Below are 15,557 nucleotides of genomic sequence, written 5' to 3' on the forward strand. Positions count from 1 at the left end.
TCAAACTCCACCATGTAAGAGCTGTCTGAATTTAGAATCTCTCTAAGTTACAGTGTTCAAATCGTTAACCTGGGTATAAACCAACTACTGACCTCATACAACAGTTATGTGGGTTAAAGTTAGCTAAAGATCTTTTTTTTTTTTTTTTTTTTTTTTTTTTTTTGAGACGGAGTCTTGCTCTGTCGCCCAGGCTGGAGTGTAGTGGCGCCATGTCTGCTCACTGCAAGCTCCGCCTCCCGGGTACGCGCCATTCTCCTGCCTCAGCCTCCAGAGTAGCTGAGACTACAGGCGCCTGCCACCACGCCAGGCTAATTTTTTGTATTTTTAGTAGAGACGGGGGTTTCACTGTGTTAGCCACGATGGTCTCGATCTCCGGATCTCGTGATCCACCCGCCTCAGCCTCCCAAAGTGCTGAGATTATGGGCGTGAGCTACCACGCCCGGCCAAAGTTAGCTAAATATGTAAAGCGATTTGCAAGATATAAACCACGCAATGCATGTCACCTCAGCTCCTTGTTTGCCTTCAGAGCCAACCGAGGCCCAAAGAGGGTCTGCCAGAGCAGAGGGGGGCAAAAACCAACAACTCCAGGGTTTCAGATGGTGACCTCTCCCTCACCGGTTTATTCCTGAAGATGTGAGACTTCTAGGGCCTGGAAGTCTTCTGTCTTGATCACGGTGGTGGTAACACGAGTTTTGAGTATGTCTGAAAAATTAATCGGGCTGTATCTTTTTTTTTTTTTTTTTTTTTTTTTTGAGACGGAGTCTCGCTGTGTCTCCCAGGCTGGAGTGCAGTGGCGTGATCTCGGCTCACTGCAAGCTCCGCCTCCCGGGTTCCCGCCATTCTCCCACCTCAGCCTCCCAAGTAGCTGGGACTACAGGCGCCCGCCACCACGCCCGGCTAGTTTTTTGTATTTTTAGTAGAGACGGGGTTTCACCATGTTAGCCAGGATAGTCTCGATCTCCTGACCTCGTGATCCACCCGCCTCGGCCTCCCAAAGTGCTGGGATTACAGGCTTGAGCCACCGCGCCCGGCCTTTTTTTTCTTTTTAAGAGGCGGGGTCTGGCTTTGTTGCTCTGGCTGGAGTAGGAGTGCAGTGACAGGAATGATAGCTCACTGCAGCCTCGAACTCCTGGGCTCAAGCCATCCTCCCGGCTCGGCCTCCCGAGTTGCTGGGACTACAGGTGCTCGCCACTACACTGTTATTTTTTTCTAAAAAACAGGGTCTCGCTCTGTTGCCCAGGCTGGTCTCGAACTCCTGGGCTCAAGGGAGCCTCCCGCCTCGGCCTCCCAAAGTGCTGGATTACAGGCGTGCGCCCCCGCGCCCCGCAGAGCTGTACTCTTAAGATATTCGCTGTACTGTTTGTAAGTTACACCTCAATTAAAAAGAAAAGCATAATAACCCGGGCCGCGACGCCCCTACCCCTCGCCGCTGGCGACAGGTGTCTCTCGGTGACCGAAACGCGGCTCTCAGCGCTTGGAGTCGTGCGCCGAGCGGAGGCCCTGGCGAGGTTCCTACGGCAACCGCAAGCGGCTCGCAGCGTCTCCAGAGTGACGAGGCGCGAACGAAGACCCGGAGCCCGGATTTTGGAGTCACAGAGCGAGGCTGGAGAGAGACCGCGGCTGGCCAAACGAGAAGGGAAGCGGCAGGGCCACCCTTCGTCCTTGCGCTGGCATTCCGAGGACTTCCAGCAAACACCACTCCCCAGCCCTGACGGTGGCCACAAGCCGCTGCTTGAAAACACCCCTGGGGATTCATTCTCAGCTTTCCAGGTGGGAAGATGGAGGGCCTGGCTGCCCCCCAGTAACTCGGGGCTCATCAGGGGCAGAGCTAGGCCCTGCACCCGGTGGCCTCGTTCCAAGCTCGTGCAGTGCAGCCAAGTGCAAGGCACTGGGGCTGGGTGCTGGCACCCCCTTGGGTTCCAGGTCCAGCTCTTCTAGTAACTTACTGTGTGGCCGTGGAGTTCTCTCTCCTCTCTGAGACTCAGACATGGGGACACCTCCACCAGTATCTCAGAGTAGCTGTTACCAAGTGTGTGAAATAATGCAGTGTAAAAGCGGCTCACCAACTGGAAAGTGCCTTGCGCATGCCACAGACCATCACAGTTGCCACCCAATTGCCATCTTGTCCTCTTTATCACCCCAGCCCCTGGGGCTCAGAAATCTCCATGCCCAGAGGTTTCCAGTCTGCAGGTGAGAGTCCACTTCACTTTCCCCTTGGAGAAGTGGGTCCAGGGCAGCTCTCTTGAGCACCAGGCATCATCTGGTCCCCAGACGTAAAGGGGTTCACAGAGACACAACCCTCCATCCACCTGCCTGCCACCTCCTTACCTTCTGCCCTGTGGTTGGATTGTAGAAGTTCCCCACTAAGTGAGGATTTCTGGAAACCCTAAGACACAGCACCCCGGACAGAGCCTACTGGGTAACACCACTAACTGCCCTTTAGGTACCACAGGCTGGGCATGTGTTTGGACAGTTGTGTTTATCTGTGAATATGTGTGTCCATGTGCTGTGAGGGTATATGTACACTGGTGTGTGTGTGTGCCTGGCATGCATGTATTGGTGTACGTGTGTATTTGGGATGGGTGTGTGAATATGTGGATATAAAAGCATGTCTTTGCAGCTCCATGGTGTGTGTATGCAGGTGGATGTGGTGTAGTTGTGGCATATGTTTACCCGTGCATCTAAGGCATCTTTGCTGATGTGTGTGTACCCCTCGGTGGGCATGCACGGGACTGTATTCGTGGTGTGTACAGTGGATGTGGAGAACTGTGATAATCTGTAATTGTGTATGTGTGGGAGTGTGCTGGGGGGTCCTGGGTGCCGGGAATTCTGCTCCCCTATCTCCTATCACCTGAGTGACCTTCTTCCCCAGCTGAGGACTGTGACTGAAGTCACAGGCACGCATGGGACAGCTCCTGCCCTTCCACAGACCTGTGGCTGCCCAGGTCTTGGGCCAGGGTGGGCACCAGGGGCCAGGATGGGTGGGTGAGCCTGGGGCGAGGACTCATGTGCCACCTCCTCCCTCCCTGGTCTCCTCCCCTCCCCACAGCAGGAGCAGCAGCGGGAAAGGTTGGCGGAGGGGGGCTATTTTGGGAGCGTCTCCTTAGCAACAGCTGCCACGGCCGTCTGTGGCGGTTTTTCTATAGGTGCTAAAATATTCCACCCTGGTGACTACTGAGTGCTGGGGGGTGGGCGAGGGTGGAGGTGGAGGGCAGGAGAGACCCCTACAGTCCTCTGTCCCCAGGGCACAGCCTGCTGGGATGGGTTCTGGGCCTCTGGCCCCCCAGTGTCCCTTTAATCACCTCTGGACCTCACCCCCTGGGAGCTGCTGGGACTTTAGAGTTCCGAGGCCGGCCAGCTGTGTCCTGATCTGATTTCTAATCTAAGTAGCTAGGCTACCTCAGTTTGCCTCATCCGCAGAATGGGCTGGCTGGACTTTTTTTTTTTTTTTTTTGAGATGGAGTCTTGCTCTGTAGCCCAGGCTGGAGTGCAGTGGTGCAATCTCAGCTCACTGCAACCTCCACCTCCCAGGTTCAAGCCTCAGCCTCTGGAGTAGCTGGGATTACAGGTGCGAGCCACAATGCCTGGCTAACTTTTATATTTTTAGTAGGGATTTCACCATGTTAGCCAGGCTGGCCTCAAACTCATGACCTCAAGTGATCTGCCTGCCTCGGCCTCCCAAAGTGCTGGGATTACAGGCATGAGCCACCGCGCCCGGCCCTGGCTGAACTTTAAGACACTCTAGGCCAAAAACCTCTGGACTCTGTGACTCTAGCATTTTGAAGTAGTCTTTTCCCTCTCTTCCCCAGCTGTCCACCTGCCTGGCCCAAGTTGCCCTCCCTTCCACTCCTCTCAGCCCTCTACACAGGCTCTCAGGGCCCCTGTAGGACTCAGGAGGTGTGAGCAGGCCCCCAGAGTAAATCGGTTAGTGAGTGCTCTGCTAGCCTGGAATGACCTTTCCCCAGAAAGTGGAAGTTGAGCCTGGTTCAAATCCTGGCCCAGACAGTTGCTTATTGCCTGACTGACCCCAGACAAGCCACTTCCCCTCTCTGTGTGTCAGTTCAGAGTCCTCAGCTGTGACATAAAGACAGGCATAGCCTGTACCCCACAGAGATCTTGTGAGGATCAAAGGAGAGAATGGAGAATGGAGATGGCCAGGACATTTTGCCAAAGTGTATGGATGGACAGAGGTTTTACCAGCATTCTCCTCCAAACTTCAGAGCGAACCTCATTCCTCCAGACCATTGTTCCTGGTCACCCCAGCCATGCCACTCATGGCAGTACTGTCTGTGCCTCAGTTTCCCCATTGGTAACAGGTGCCTAGAGAGATCTTGCAAGAATCAAAGGAGACAATCCCTGCAAAGGTCTGGATAGTGCTGAGCTAGGGGTACAAGCACAGGGGAAGTGGGTTGTCCTCATTCCATCCGGGGGGCACGTCTGTGCTGAATCATGACAAAGCCACTTGCCCTTGGGAGACCTAGTCCACACTGTCCCATTACAGACGAGGCCTCTGAGGTCCAGAGAGGACACGCATCTTGCCCAGGGTCACACAGGTTCTGACACCAAAGCCTTTCCTCAACTCCCTCACACTGCCCCCAGGCCTCTGCATGCCCATTTCCATCTCCACCTCCCACCTCACACAGGGCTAGAAGCTACTCATGCATAAGGTGAACAATGTGAAGTGTTCCTTTAGTCTTCGATTATCCTCAAAACAGCTGCTCGACCACGTGCGGTGGCTCACGCCTGTAGTCCTAGCACGTTGGGAGGCCAAGGCAGGTGGATCGCTTGAGCTCAAGAGTTTGAGACCATCCTGGACAACATGACAAAACCCCATCTCTACAAAAAATACAACCTGGCATGGTGGCACACGCCTGTGGTCCTAGCTACTCAGGAGGCTGAGGTGGTAGGATGGCTTAAGCCTGGGAGGTGGAAGTTGCAGTGAGCCGAGATGGTGCCACTGCACTCCAGCCTGGGCCACAGAGCTAGACCCCATCTAAAAACCAAAACAAACAAACACACACACATACAGATGCTCAAAGTGGATATTAGATTTGTCACTTTACATATGAGGAAACAAAGGCCCAGAGAGGAGAGTTGAGCTGCCCAGGGTCACACAGGTCTGGAGAGGAAAGGACTCTTTCCTGGGGCTTCCGAACCTCTCCCTGCCTGGAGCTCCTCTGCTTGCCTCTCCCTACCTCCTTCCAGTCCAGTTTCCTTGCAGGATGAGCAGCTGCCCCAGGGTGCGGCCCAGGCCCGGCAAGGTGACCCTCCTTGCCCTAGAACCCCCATGCCATCTTCAAGTTTGTGCCCAGGGACTTGGCATCAGGAGACTGATTCTGTGACAGTAGATGCTTTGGATCATCTATCTCCATTTTCCCCTCCTGCCTGCCCCTTCCTCCTCTCCCTGCACCCCACACTCCCAGGACAGCCCCCAGGTCAGGCCTGTGGCCAGGCAGGTCATTTGTCTCCCCGCATCCTCCCGCTTTCAATCCATGGAAAAGACTGAAAAAGATCAGGCACACATCTGTTGCCGACAGGGCACTCAGGCTGCTTGAGTCTCCTCTGCATCCACGCACTGAGCGTTCATGTGATGGAACATCAGTCCTGGCTGTCTGCCTGTGAAGACACAGCAGGGTAACCAGGGAGAGGCGTGGAACAGGACGTGCGTTCTGGAGGTCTGCACAGTCGGAGAGAGCCGTGAGAAACGATGGCCACATTTATTGAGCGCCTACCATGATCTGTGCATCCACCTCACTTAATCTACCCCTGGGGAATGGAGGACATTAGGGTCCTCAATTTACAGACAGATTAAATAAAAAGTTGTTCAAGGTCAAGTAGATCCTAGGTGCTTTTGAGCCTAGGTTAGCCTGACTCCTCATCCCACTAAGCAAGAACCATACTTGTGCCCAGCCCAGGGACTGGTACGTGGTGGGTGCCTAGTGCTGGTTGAATGAATGAGTGGGTGATAAATGGCTTCTGCTAGGGTCATCAGGAGGCCTTCTCAAGGAAGTGGCACTGAGGCTGGACTTGGGGAACAGCAGGAATTCTCTGGGCAAAGAAGGTGGAAGGGCATTTTAGGCAGGAGGAACAGTGCGTGCAGGCAGAGAGGTGTGGAGACCCGTGGCATGTTCTGGCATGTTCTGGAATCTGTGGAATCAGGGTGTACCTGTGGATTTATGGGATGTGGGATGCCAGATAAGGTGGGGCCTGACTACACCACACTGAGGAGTTGGGACTGGATCCTTTTGAGTAGGGAGAGCCCACGAGGAAGGGAAACAGTTGTGGTGATTTGCATGTTGCTCTTCTTATGCTGACATCCTCAAGGCTCAGGAGAGCCAGAGGGGATTTCAGATTTCATCAGTTCTCCACCTGGCTTTGGGGGCCTCAGTCTCTCCCTCTCTGCACTGGGGCTAGTTGGTGATGGCCAGACTCCCAGGGAAGTTCTGCTGGCTGTCTAACTGCAGGTGTTCTCTCGTCCTACCACCCTGGAAGGAGGAGCACTTTCCCTCCTGTCTCCTCGGAGGGCTAGAGTGACGTGGTAGGATGGTCAGGAAGTAGCTGGTTTGACAGGTGCTGCTGGGGGTTCCCTGACACCCCAGACTGTGGGGCCCAGGCCTGACAGCTTGGGGTAATGGAGAACGACAGAGAACAAGAGACTAGGGTTTGGCCTTGTTCTGTCATCTCTGGGTGACCTTGGCCGAGTTTCTGGGCCTCTCTGGTACCCAGTCTCGCCATCTGTAAAATGGGGCAATGGTGACTGAGTGATCGTGAGGGTCCCTCCAACAGGGCCACCTCGGACTCCCGGAGTGGGGTGCTTCGGGTCCTTAACCGGCGGTACTTCGGGAGAGTACGAGGACCGCCAAGGAGAGGGGCCGGACTCCGTGGGACCCCAGATGGACCAGCTCCCACCCATTCCCTTCCCGGCTCAGAGGAACCCTCTCCACCTGCCCCCTGGGGGGGGCCCACAAAACCCGGGAGCGGATCCAGGAACGGGTTCTGGGAGGAGCGCTCCTGGGGTGAGGAGGAAAACCCGGGCAGGATCCAGGGCAGGAGCGGGGCCAGCAGCCCCCAGCCCCAGCCCCTGCTCAGCGCCGCTGGCCCCGCAGGAAGGGGCCTGAGGCCGGGTTAGGCCGAGGGGCGGGCAGGGCGGGTCCCCGCGGGCCGCCGGGGCTCCCAGGATGGGGGACGCGCGGCCTCCGCAGTGGGGCGCGGGTCACGTGTGAGGAGGGGCGAAAGTCTCGCAAAGCGGGGCGGCGTGCCGCGAGTTGGGAGTTCTCGGCGCGCCGCGGGCGGCGGGAGCTCGGGCTCCCGGGCGAGCCGGGGACGCGGCCGAGGCGGGGGCCGGGGTCCGAGACAGAGGGGGCCGCACGGAGAGTGGGAGGGGGAGAGACAGAGAAGGACAGAGGCCGCGAGGGAGACGGACAGAGACTCGCAGGGGAGAGAGGCAGCGCGGGCAGAGGGAGGCGGGAGGAGGCCAGGGGGCGACCGCGACGGAGACGGAGACCCCGCGGGCAGAGGGCGAGCGGGGCCGCAGGAGGCAGGGAGGCCGGGAGAGGGACGGGGACGCGAGGGCGGCGGAGACCCCGGCGGCGGGAGAGAGACGCAAGAGCGGTCGGGGAGGTGGCGGCAGAGCCCGGCCGGCGGGGGCGGGGAGGGCGACCCCAGGCCGGGAGGCCGAGGGGTCGCGGGGCCGGGGCCGAGCGCAGAGGGGCCGGGAGCGGAGCGCAGGGCCGGGGCCAGAGCGCGCGACCAGGAGCGGGTAACAGCGAGGGAGCGGCGCGCAGCGGGGGGCGGCGGCGGGGAGGGCGCCTGCGGCGGGGGTGGGGGGCGCGGGCGGTGGGGCGCCCCGGGCCCCCGGACCCCCGCGCTCTGAGCCCGGCCGAGCCCGACGATGCTGACGCCGAGGCGGCGCCTAGGGCGCGGCGCGGGGCAGCGCTGAAAGTTGGGCGGCCCGCGGGGAGCGGCGCGGGACGGCCGGGACGCGCGGAGACCCCAAGACCCACGCGCAGACCGAGCGGCAGCCGGGGAGGGGGGCGCGGGCCGGCCGGCCGAGTTCGGAGGCAGGAGGCACCGGGACTCCCCTCTCCGCGCCCGGGACGCCGCCCGCCGGATCCCGCCGTGGGATGTAGCGCCCGCTCGCCGCCTCCCGGACTCTCGTCGGACCCTCCGCCCAGCGGTAAGCCGCGCTCGCCCACCCCGGGCGCTGTCCGTCAGTCTGTCCCGCCGCGTGCGTGTCTGTGTGTCCCGGGCCCGCCGCTCCGGCCCCTCCCGCTCCGCACCTGATCCGGAGCTGGGTCCCGGCTGCCCGGCGCCGCGCGCGCGGTCCCGTGACTCCCCGGGAGCGGGCGGGCTCTGTCCGTCTGGGAGCGTCGCGGTCTGGGTTGTGTACTGGAAAGGGGGAGAGAGGTGGGTGGAAGGGGTCTTGACCTCCTGCCCCGGCCATGACCTTTCCCTGCCTCCACCCACCCCAGTTGTCATGCCGGGGAGCTTCAAGGCAGGTGACTTGTGGCAAGGTGGGGGATGGCGCCTTTCCGCCTCCCCAGCTGCAGCCTCGTTGCAAATGGCCCTGTGATCTGAAGAACGAAATCCCACTTCTCATGTTTTGAGCGCCTGCTTTGCGCCACACGACCCCAGGGCGCAGGGGCAGGGATCGGTAGAGGAGGCACTGCACATTCATAGTGATAGAAACTGCGGCTGCGGAGGGAGGCAGAGGCTGCTTTTTCCTCCGAGTCTAGGGAGCACCCCAAGGCAAGAGAGGTCTCAATGAGCCTCCCGCAGGGAGAACTTCCCCTGCAACCGACCAAATATACCCCCACCAGTGTCAGCCTCCCTGCCCCCTACCCACACTTCTGCCCCCAGTGTCCCCGCTTCAGGATGGAGAGGATGCAGGGAGTTGAGAGGTGGCAAGCTGGGTGGGGTGGAGCAGAGGGTATTAGAGGCAGGGCAGCCTTGCCAGCTGACAGAGCAGGGCCTCAAGAGCAGTAGAATGTTCAGCAGCAGGTTTGGGGGAAGTGGGGAACTCAGGGAGGGAGGCCCAGAGAAGGGTTGGAGCTGTGTGTGTGTGTGTGTGTGTGTGTGTGTGTGTGTGTGTGTGTGTGTGTGTGTGTGTGTGTGTGTGTGTTGGTTCTCCCCCACATCGAGTCCCATGACCTCCATGGCTTCAGGCCTTTTGGGGGCAGTTAGCAGGACTTTAGGGGCCCAAGAGCATTGCTGTCGCTCTGGCTTGGCTTGTGATGAGGGGAGCAAAAGGTGGAACAGGGCAGCTGGGGTAAGAGATGGGTGCAGCATGGTGGGAACAGAGACTGTTGGCCACTGAGCTGACCCATATCCCAGCTGGAGTTGGAAGGGCTGAGCCTAGAACATTCCACTCCATTCTCATTGGGAGGAGGGACTCTTTCTGGGGTTTTCCACACTGGGCAGTGGGTCTTATATGTCTTCCATTCAGGCTCCCAGAAATTGGCTCAGCTGGCTGGGAGAGCAGCCCTCTGGGCTGGTCACTCTCCTCCCAACTGTCAGCTTCCATGTCTGTGGCATGGGGACATCACTCCCTGCCCCAGTGACCTCCAAGGCGGGCCCTGGGCTCAATGAGCAGAGGGCTGTTCACAGACTGGGGAAAGCGCTGGGGAGATGGGAGTAAAGACTTACTTTACCTTAAAAGACAGATGAACAGCTAGTGGGTGGAGGTGGACATGGGGCAGTGGGAATATGGTGGAAATAGAGAGCTGACCAAGGAGGAGTGTCCAGGATTAGAGTGGGAATCTGGGGTACTATTCCTCATGGCCCTTTGGGTTATCCTTGAAAAGAAAGCTCTTCTCTCAGAAAATCCTCTGGAGTGGCTGTGACCAGGCAGAGCTGGTTGAGTTTCTGCTGGGTGACCTTGGGTGGGTGGCTTGACCTCTCTGAACCTCAGTTTCTTCAACTGGAGAACAGGGATGATGATACTGACTTCATCAGGGTGTTGAGCACTTTCCAGACTGTGTCAGGTCTGTGAAAGCCGCGTGCGCCAGCCTGGAGCATAGTAGGTTCGTAGACATTTGCGAAAGAGAGAATGAAGTAGCTCTGGGAGATGCTGTGAGAAGATGTCTTAGCTTAGGATAAGAAGGAAGGGGAGGAGGAACAGTGTAGGCTTACAGGGCGGGCTGCTTCTTAATGTGGATCTGGGGGAGGCGGGGGCGAGTGCTAAGGGGGGTGTGAGGAGGAGGGGGCCCCTCTGCGGGGACCACTGAGTCACGAGGACATGTAAGCGACATGACAACCAGCAACATGGTAACCAGGAAACTAGCGGCGGTGGGAAACAGAGCTGGAGCAGTGTGGGGTGGGGGTGGCGGGTAGGCCTGGCAGCGCTGGGCTCAAGGGGTCCCGGGAGCAGCCAGGCTGGTCCCTCAGAGTGAGGAGGGGAGGCCCCAGGGCCAGGCGAGCTGGGGAAGAGATGGGGGCCCTGAGAGGAGGGAGGGGAGGCACCTCGGGGCTGTAGGGCAGGGGGCTCCTCCTGCACCACCCCAGGCTCCTCTCTGCTCCTCCACATCTCCACTTTTCATGCCTCTCCCCCTAGGATGCCAAATTTGGCTCACGCAATCTGTCGTCTCTCTTCTGAGATTGGCACCGGGACGAAAGCCGAGTGCATTACATCACCACCGCCGCCGCTCCCCCTGCACGAGGAGAGCAGGAGGGGAGGGCCAGAGGGCCAGGGGCAAGTGGCCAGCCCTCAACTTTCTTTCCTGTCTTCCTGCTCCCTCTTCCCACGTCAGTCCTAGATGCTGGGGGGCTTCTGGGGGTAGCCAAGCAGGGGCTAGAGGCAGGACGTGGGCTCCAGTCTTAGGGAGATCCCAGGACCAGGGCAGAAAGTCAGGTCATGTTGCCAGCCCCCTGTCTGGGTGGAGCCTGGGGGCAGGGGGGGTTGGTTCAGGACCCTGGTCTGTCAGTGCCTTGCTGTGTGACCTTGGGCAGCCCTTTGCCCCATGCAGAGTCCACATAAGTATAGAGAACGGCCGGTCATTTAATATCTTGGTGATTCTCCTGAAAGAAGTTGCCCTTAAGTTCTGCGGCTCTCCTGGGCCCAGAGTAGGGAGCCCTGGATTTCAGATCACCCTCTGTGACCTTGAGCAATTGGCTTCACCGCCTCATGCCTCCATCTCCCCACCTGTAAAATGGGGATGACAGAATCCTCAAAGGCAACAGCTATGAAAGCAGGAGACAGGGATAGAGATAGAGCCTCTGACCCTGAAACAGACACTCAGGGGCCCGTGGATCTAGCATGCTGGCCAGGGGGTGGACATGGTAGAGTGGGAGGGTGCCTGGATTCAGACAGAAGGTTTGGAGCTTAAATCGCTGGTCTGATGCCTTTGTTTTACAAAAGTAGAAACTGAGGCCTGAGGGGAAAGTGGACCCACCAGGGTCACAATGATGGTTTGAGGGTGGAGGAAGCAGAGCTAGGGCCATCGTTTTACAAAAGTGGAAACTGAGGCCTGAGGGGGAAGTGGACCCACCAGGGTCACAGTGATGGTTTGGGGGTGGAGGAAGCAGGGCCAGGGCCTGAATCCAGGGCTCCTGGCTCCCAGCCCCACCTGGAAGCAGACGGACAGATGTCCCTGTCTAACACTGTGGCAAGCCCAGACAGGACCCAGGAGCTTCGAGGGCCCAGCTCTGACTCCGGCCGCCTCCTTTCTCCCTTCCTTCTCTCCAGATCCCCTCACCCCCACTGTCCTTGGGCACTAATCCCCTCCCTCTATTGGTCTCTTTGAAGAACTCCTTTCAGTCTCATTTTAAAGCCAGTTTCAGGCAGTCCCAGGCAAGGACAGGTTGGATTTGGGGTTAAGCTGGAAGCTTATGCTCCATTCTAGAAAATTCCCAGAGCTGGAGGTGGAGAAAGATGGGAAGCAGCTGTGGATGTTTTGTCAGATAGTGAGCTCCTCAATCCCAGAGGTATTCAAGCAGAGCCAGATGAGCACCTGCCAGGTGATTCTCGCCTTACGGGTGAGGCCGAATAACATCCCCACTTCCAAAATCCTAGGAGCCTTTGGTATTTCCCAAAGAGGAGCTGGGAAGCAGTGCTCATCACTTCCCTGCTTCCCAGTGAGGAAACACATTTGCTCGCCAGGCACTGGGCTAGGAGCTTTTGCAAATTCCCATTTAATTCTCCATGGCAATGTTGATTTGATGTCCCCATGTTGCAGATAGGAGAGCCACGGCTCAGAGAGTCTGTGTGATTTGTCCAAGGTCACACAGCAAGAAAGCAGAGGAGCCTGGGTGTGAGTTCAGACTAGTCTGATTCTCGGGGGCTGTCTCTGGGGCTTCCCTGGGGAAAGAGTGGAAAACGTTCCTCCCCTGGGCTGGGGCTTGGCAGGAGATGGTCTAGTCGCCCCCACAGCGTGACACCCCCTCAGGGATCCTCTGGCTCCTCTGGGGGCTCCATTCTGAAGACAGATACCACCATGCATCGTAGGGGAGAACTCATTTCATAGATGGGAAGACTGAGGCTCAGAGACAAGGAATGACCTGCCTCAAGGTGCCCAGAGAGTTAGATTAGGGCCAGGCTGCCTGTCTCCTGGCCCAGGGCTCTGTCCCCTGTGCCAGTGAGTGAGGAGGGGCCTTTGGGCTGACGGTGGTGGCATGAGGTGTGAGGTCGGGGATGCAGAGGGCTGAGAGAGGGCTGGCTGCAGGAGGAAAGTTATCAGCTCAGGGCGCAGGGAGAGGGGAGCAGAAGGGAAATGGCACACGTGTTACAGAGCCTGGTGAGGTCAGTGGGACCTGGCTGGCAGGGGAGGGTCTTGGAGACAGCTTCCTTGGGTGGCTCTCTGTGTGACCTTAGGTCAGTCCTTCACCCTCTCCGAGTAATGTCCCCCATCCATGTGAACCTGGGCTGAACGATCTATTTCCACAGAGTAGCTGTGCTTGGGCTGCTGTTGAAAAGCGCTTCTCCCAATGATGAGAGGACTCTGGGTCCTGGGCAAGGGCAGGCGGGAATCCTGGGGGTTGGCGTAACCTTTAAGCCTCCTCTGCGGACTCAGCCCTCCTTGGGGTGTGGGGGATCGCCAGGCACAGCCCTTCTCCTTTTCATCTTTATTTTTCTCCTGTTCCCTCTTCCCCTTGCTACGTGGGCTGATCGCTGCTCAAACTTTTAATTCAGATGGTAATTGAAATAATAATATGGGCTGAGGCCCCTCTGCTTGTGACGCTGCAGCTGGTGGAGCTCGGCTATGAATAGACCTTGAGTCACACACGCGCGCTCCTGCAGGCGCGCACACAGGCGCTCACGGGGTGGTGGGTGGGGTGCAGCATGGGGAGCAGGGGTGGGCTCACGCTCCGGCTTGCTCTGGTCTTGGCCCCCCACTCCCAAAGGTCTTGACCAGTCCTGGCCCCACAGCCCAACAGGGGGTCCCTGTCATGAACCTGGAAGACTTTGGACATAGATGGTTCTCATTTACAGAAGGGGAAACTGAGGCTCAGCAAGGGGAAGTGGCTGGCTGGAAACAGGCTGGATTTGAATGGATGGGTTTTGCCTGATTCTAAGACCACACAAGCTGGGAAACTGGTGGGGAGGAGTGCTAGGGTGTGGCCCCTGCCCCTCCCTCTGCACCCCTTGCCCCACCTGCTCACAGCCCCCTCTCAGCCTGCGCGTGCATGCTCAGGCACAGACACAGACACAGGCACATGCGCATGCGCAGGCATGAGGGCTGCTCAGATGGCTGGTGCCGGTGCTTGGTGGCTGGGGTGAGAGCAGTGTTCTTGGGGTATTGCTGCAGGAGGGAGGCTGAGTGCCAGGCTCTGCACTGGGGTTCATATTCATGATTTCACTTAATTCTCCAGCACCCTGGGAGAACCATCACCCCCACTTCTCAGATGAGAATACTGAGGCTCAGAGAGAAGCAAGGATTGGTTCCAGGCCCCTGGGTAGAAACAGCCACGTATGCTTTGTCCTACTGTGCACCCAGAGCCAGCCCCTCCAGGACCCTCATTGGCCACCTGAAGGGAGGCGGGTACATGTCTGCCAGCCTGGGCCTCCCCTTTCCCTCCCTGCAGCAGCTCACCCACTCCTCCCTGTGGCTGCTGGCCGGTCCCTGACCAGCCCTGCTGCCAGCAGCTGGGACGTCTGGCTTCAGCAGGCAGGGGAGGGTGAGGTGCTCCAGAGAGACATTGGCAGGTCAAGAGGTCTTTAGGGGCTACCAGGGAAGGGGGTCCTTGGTGTTCCCGACCCCAGCAGGAGCTGTGAAGGGAGAAGGCAGCGTTGTCATGGTGACCTATCAGCTGGGAGCTTTGGTCTAGGCCTGTGCGGGCCCAGTGGGAGGCCCCCAGCAGGGCAGAGGGGAGATGGGGCATGGGAGGTGCAGTTGGGCAGAGGAGCTCCCTGGGACTGGGATGGAGGAGAAGCCCCCACCAAGCTCCACCCAGCAGTTCCTGTCTGCCCCTGCATTGGCCTTATCTCCATTACCTCTCCTGGGAGATGGAGAAACCGAGTCCAGAGACCACCGGGGTTTGCCCAGGGTCACACAGCAATGGTGGCAGAGCCTGTCAACCCGGAGCTGCTCCTGACTCTTCTGTGTCCTGATGGCGCCCAGGGCTGCCGGCCCCTCCTCTCTCTGACACTCCCCAGAACTATGGGGTTTGCGGGAGGGGAGCAGGGTCTGGGCCTCTTTCAGTGCCCTCTCCCAAGAAAATCCCCAGATGGGAGCGAGGGGAAGGGCAGCGGTCCCTGGTCACAGCAGTAGGAAGGGTGGCCTGAGTCAGCGGCCTGGGATCGAATCCCAGCTCAGCCCTCACTGGCTCCGCATGACCTCGGCTAGGCTACTGTTCATCTGGGGGCCTCTCTTTGCCCCTCCGTGTATCGGGGGCCACCCATGGGGATAGGGGGGCGTGTTCAGCCTTTTCCTGTTTTGCCTGTCCTGGGAGAAGCTCATGCGCCAGCGACCTAGGCTGCAGGGATGGGAGGGTTTTTTTTGTTTTTTGTTTGTTTGTTTGTTTGTGATGGAGTCTCACTGTGTCTCTCAGGCTGGAGTGCAGTGGTGCAATCTCGGCTCACTGCAACCTCCGCCTCCCAGATTCAAGTGATTCTTCCGCCTCAGCCTCCTGAGTAACTGGGACTACAGGCGTCTGCCACCACGCCCGGCTAATTTTTGTATTTTTAGTAGAGACGAGGTTTCACCGTGTTGGTCAGGCTGGTCTTGAACTCCTGACCTTGTGATCTGCCTGCCTCAGCCTCCCAAAGTGCTGGGATTACAGGGGTGAGCCACTGCACCCGGCCAGGAGGGTTCTTTAGCTAGGCCATGGGGTCAGGGGTGCGTGTGCTGTGGGGAGCTGACCCCATTTTACTGATGGGGAGATTCAGGCCTAGGTGAAGGGCGTGCCCATCTTCAAGCTGGTGGCAGAGTTAGCCCCTGGGACACCTCAGTGAAGCTTTGCCCACCCCGCTGCAGCTCCTCTTCCAGCCCCCACCCTAGACTCCCCCAGGAGCCTCCCCTCTCCACATAGGCCTGAGAAGCCCAGGACCCTCTGCCCTGTGAGTGTGAAGGTACCATTCAGCCTGGGAGACAGATGGGATGGGGTCGGCAATTAGGGGCTCC

General features: G+C 58.6%; 3 protein-coding genes across 6 annotated transcripts in view; 1 reads left to right on the forward strand and 2 right to left on the reverse strand.

The window, feature by feature from the left end:
* Positions 1-15,557, reverse strand: part of GTPBP1 (GTP binding protein 1) — a 310,687-nt gene that overhangs the window by 282,712 nt on the left and 12,418 nt on the right. The window lies entirely within an intron of this gene.
* The window catches only part of CBY1 (chibby family member 1, beta catenin antagonist), a 628,117-nt gene that overhangs the window by 216,562 nt on the left and 395,998 nt on the right, over positions 1-15,557 (reverse strand). The gene's annotated exons all lie outside the window — the stretch shown is intronic.
* KCNJ4 (potassium inwardly rectifying channel subfamily J member 4) overlaps positions 7,957-15,557 on the forward strand; it is a 29,607-nt gene continuing 22,006 nt past the window's right edge. The window contains exon 1 of the mRNA XM_050806274.1: positions 7,957-8,176. The gene's annotated coding sequence lies outside the window, so the exon portion shown is untranslated. The remainder of the gene's footprint in view (positions 8,177-15,557) is intronic.

The sequence above is a fragment of the Macaca thibetana genome, chromosome 10 (assembly GCF_024542745.1).
Source record: "Macaca thibetana thibetana isolate TM-01 chromosome 10, ASM2454274v1, whole genome shotgun sequence".
Classification (NCBI taxonomy): domain Eukaryota; kingdom Metazoa; phylum Chordata; class Mammalia; order Primates; family Cercopithecidae; genus Macaca; species Macaca thibetana.